This window comes from Nansenia antarctica (genome assembly GCF_963989245.1).
Source record: "Nansenia antarctica genome assembly, chromosome: 3".
NCBI lineage: Eukaryota > Metazoa > Chordata > Actinopteri > Argentiniformes > Microstomatidae > Nansenia > Nansenia antarctica.
Window position 1 is genome coordinate 55,705,000 of NC_137688.1, and position 5,000 is coordinate 55,709,999.

General features: G+C 43.2%; 1 protein-coding gene across 3 annotated transcripts in view; it reads right to left on the reverse strand.

The window, feature by feature from the left end:
• Window positions 1-5,000, reverse strand: part of dnmt3aa (DNA (cytosine-5-)-methyltransferase 3 alpha a) — a 31,375-nt gene that overhangs the window by 14,351 nt on the left and 12,024 nt on the right. The gene's annotated exons all lie outside the window — the stretch shown is intronic.

A 5,000-nucleotide genomic window follows, 5' to 3' on the forward strand; every position in this document is an offset into this window, starting at 1 on the left:
TGGGTGACAGTGAGAGAGTGAGGAGGGGAAAGGGAGATAGGGAGAGAGAGAGAAAGCAAGAAAGAGAGGGAGAAGGGAGGTAGGGGGAAAGAGTGTGTGAGAGAGAGAGAGAGAGAGAGAGAGAGAGAGATAAAGAGAGAGAGAGGGGGAGAAGGGAGGTAGGGAAAGGGAAATAGAGAGAGAGAGAGAGAGAGAGAGAGAGAGAGAGACTGGAGGATAGATAGGGAGGGAGAAAGGAAAAGAAAGGCCCAATCCCAATATACCCCATGGCCCTACCACTTAGACGTACCCCTCTGTTTTGCGCATTCACGTGTAAGTAAGTAAGTAAAGCTTTATTTATATAGCACCTTTCGTACATGAAATGCAACTCAAAGCGTACAAAGTGTAGAGTGTCCCAATTATTGTGGGGATAGAGGGGTAGGGCGAAGTGGTAGGGCTACATGGCCCTCCAAACTGAGTTTTTTCAGAGGCACACTGAGGGTGAATCCCAATTCACCACTCCGGCTCCGTTTTCACCCCTAATCTCCGTTTTGCGCGTTCACGTGTAGCCGTAGTGGTGTCCCAATTCATTACTCATTTAGGGTTAGGGTTAGGGTTAGGGTTTGCCATGACTCCGTTTGGAGCAAATCTTGACCCTCGTTCGATTCAGAGCCATGAGACTCCCTTCCGGCATGCATTGCGAAACATCTACAGAAATGTTCTTTTCGCTCTCGTAATACGGAAGCGAGCCTGAAATGTCATTTACTTTTTCTGGAATTACTTGTAATTAAAGACTTGAAAAAATATGATAACCATCGTATTATCTTAGTTTAATGTCATTTTAATGCATCATAGACCTTTTCTTTACAACAAGCATAACAAAAAAAGATCGCTATTATGCCGCTATTGTGCCTATGCAGGAGAGCCCCATTGAAGCGTCAAGCACAGCCTTCCCATAATATAATATATTATATAATAATATAAGGAGCACGATTCACATCGAGATGTACATTCCTGTTTAGAAATAAAAGATTACCTTTGGCGTTTGACAGCGGATGATGATAGACATATTTAATGTGAAGTTATCTATCTAACGTTAGGCTGATGTGTGCATGATAGACACGCATGACATGTTTTATTTACAGCTATGGCACGTATTAAACCAAAACAACCCGCAATCCTATCCGAGCAGTTGTTATTATGTAATATTGTTGATGGGTTATATAATTTAATGTTATTTCAATGCATTATAGACCTTTTCTTTACAACAAGCATAACAACAAAATCGCTGTTATGCCGAGGTGCTTAACATAGAAAGTTCCACAGTCCAGCGCGCTTGGGACAGCGGGCAGGACACCGGAGCGCGTTTGTCACAGGCTGACAGTCACCGTGTGGTATATGGTGGTACCACCCCCTTGGTGGTATATGACGCTATAGTTGTTATTATACCAAAACAACCGGCAATCTAATCCGAGCAGTTGTTATTAGGTAATATTATTAATGGGTTGTATCATTCATTTAAATGCATTATAGACCTTTTCTTTATAACAAGCACAACAACAACAAAACGTTATTATGCCGATGTGCTGTGTGTCTAACGTTACAAGCTGATTTGTGCATGACAACCGCACATTGACATATTTCCATGTCTGATGTCTAATGTCTAATGTCTGATGTGGGCTACTAATGTCATTTCAATGCATTATAGACCTTTTCTTTACACGCTTCGTGCACTAGGTGGGCCGCGAATACTGTAGAGATTTGTAAAGTGGGCCGTGAGTCCAAAAAGGTTGGGAACCACTGCATTAGACTATCAAAGCAGGGCGACAGTCCCTGTTCCTCTGCCCGGCGTCAGTCCAATGGAATCGTCAAGCACAGCCGTCCCCATATAAATACATCGGTGCGCGATTACAGAGATGTACAATCATGTTTATTTAAAAATAAATTGTGGTGTTTGACAGCGGATGATGGTAGACATATTTAATGTAAAGTTATCTATCTAAAGTTATCTATCCACAGGCTGATCTGCGCATGATAGTGCTGCATTTTGACGTATTTCATGTTTCCGCCCGTTGATGGTATATGACGCTATAGTCAGTCCCAATGGTCCCAAAGTCAAGCCCTTCGTAACACAGACGGGGTGAATTTTATGAATGAAAGTTCTGTCACAAAACGCCGTTACGTATCCTCACACATTTTTAAGTGGGTATACGGAAATCCTTGGCCTTTCCTAGTGGGTACACGGCATAGTCTTGCGTATCACCTAGACTACACCACTGGAGCACAGGTTTCATACAGGTTAGAGCTTATTCTGTCATGGTCTGATAATGAAGCATTGTTCTTTTTTATTTGATGACTTGTTTGATCGATTGATAGCGTTCAAGTTCATTCAAGTTGTGAATGAATCGCGAGCGTCAATGCTTTTCTATGATACTACGTGTAATGTCACTTGGACATAGAATAATAAGACACTTGAGTCTGGGTTCAACAAAGGTATAACCAGTTTACTTCGGTTCTCTCGACACCTGTCAGTCACCTTCTGGTATATCATGAACTCTCTCTAAGGCGCATGCGCTGTCCTGACTATGAATTAACCCATTCATTACACTACGGATGACGTATTAGTGAAGGGTTGTCCCATTTCCCCCGGGGAACCACTACGGCTCTGGCTCCAAAACGAGTGACTCCAAAACGAGTGACTCCAAAACGAGCCGAAGTGGTAAAAAAGATAATCGGGATTGGGCCTCATGAGTGGAGATATCTCCCAGAATGCCTTGCGAATCATCGACAAGCAACAAATGGAACCCACAAATGTAATTATTTTCATCATTAATAAAGATTGTAAATTGTAATAACCATCGTATTATCTTAGTTGAATGTTGTTTAAATGTATTATAGACCTTTTCTTTATAACAAGCATAAAATAAAAAATCACTAGTATGCTGATGCCTCTAGCTAGCTAGCTCACGTTACAACATTGTTTGAAGGCTGCTTTGTACATTTTGAAATAATGTCGCGTTTCCCCCCTTTGATGGTGTATGACCCCCGAAATGTTACTAGTCCAGCAGTGAAGTTGTTGTACTTGTTGCCGCTCCTCTAATATCTCAGTGCAGACTGGCAGGGTAGGAGCACGGGTTGCTAGCCTACAGAGCACTGCCATTCTGTCATGAAATGGCCTGGTAATGAAGCATTGTTTTATTTTATGACTTGTTTGATCGATTGATAGTGTGAAACTTATAAGTTAGGAACGAATCGTGAGCGTCCATGCTTTTCTATAATACTACTGATGACGAATCATTGTCTTGAAGGGTTGTCCCATAGGGGAAGATTTCAACCACTACCCCTTGTAACTCTGTTCCGAGGGGCAAGTCAAAAAGCGAGGGGCACAAAGAGGGATAGGGGTAAAAATAAGAAATGGGATTGGGCCCAAGAGTGAGTGAAAAAGAGTGAGATAGACAGTAAACCTAATAAAGAGATGTGTGTGTGAGAGAGAAGGCGAGAGTGTGTGTGTTTTGACACCCCTATCCTCTCTGTGACCGGGGGATAAAAGGTCACTCCTCTTGCTCCTGTTTGACCTCTGACCTCCATAAACTCCTAATCAGCCTGTTACACGGATCACAGCTTGGGCCACACACACACACACACACACACACACACACACACACACACACGTACATAACGACTTCTCATCACTCTCTGTTTCAGAGTTTGTTCCCCTGATCTGCTCTATAAGATTTCAACTATAGGCTCACTGTTAATTCCTGCAGGATGCGGTTCTGATGGCTGAAGTGGGGCTGGCAAAACCAGAGTTACAGGATTGATTGATTGATTGATTCCTGCATAAGACATTACTTTTTCTGGATATCATTATGTAAGAAATAATAAAATATTCCTATTATCATTCTCATATTATCATATCAAAACTAGTATCTATGTAAAAACTGCATAGAAAATAGAAAAGTGTGTGTGTGCGTGCGTTCGTGTGTGTGTGTGTGTGTGTGTGTGTGTGTGTGTGTGTGTGTGTGTGTGTGAAAATGCTATGAGTTATGTTGTTGAACTCAGATGACCCCGTGGTGTGGTCAGTGTTTTCACTCCTGACTCCTCCCCCCTCTGACCTCTCACCTCTCAACCCCCCGACCTCTGCAACGAGCCGTCTCCTAAACCACGCCCCCGCCCCCTTTTCTGACCGTGACCGTCCCTGACCTCATTATGAACTCATCATGACTAACATAGACACACAGATTCCCCCACACACATACACACACACACACACACACACACACACACTGACATTTAAATCATATGGATGACTCCCTTCCCCTCCTTGTTCAGAGACACACAAGAGACTCACAGAGACACACACAGAGACACACACAGAGACACACACAGAGACACACACACAGAGACACACAAGAGATTCACAGAGACACACACAGAGACACACACACACAGATACACACACAGAGACACACAGAGACACACACAGAAACACACAGAGACACACACAGAGACACGCACAGAGACACACACAGTGACACACAGAGACACACACACAGACACACACAGAGACATGCACAGAGAGAGACACATACAGAGACACACACACACAGAGACACACACAGAGACACGCACAGAGACACACACAGTGACACACAGAGACACACACACACAGACACACACAGAGACATGCACAGAGAGAGACACATACAGAGACACACACACACAGAGACACATACAGAGACACACAGCTCAAGCATTGTGACAGTGACATGAGCAACATTAGTCATTCACTAGAAACACACAGCAGACCAATATGACCAATAGAGACAAACAAAACTGAACCGAGAAATCCACTGTCATCTGCGTACGACACATATTCAATATCATATATTGAGGATATGATATGGGCAGCCTATGAACAGCCTATGATCAACAACAACTTAGGATAACATCTCACGCTGTACAATGCAGGCATGACATACAGTACATATCACTGAATGAGGCTCACCAAGACACCCCAC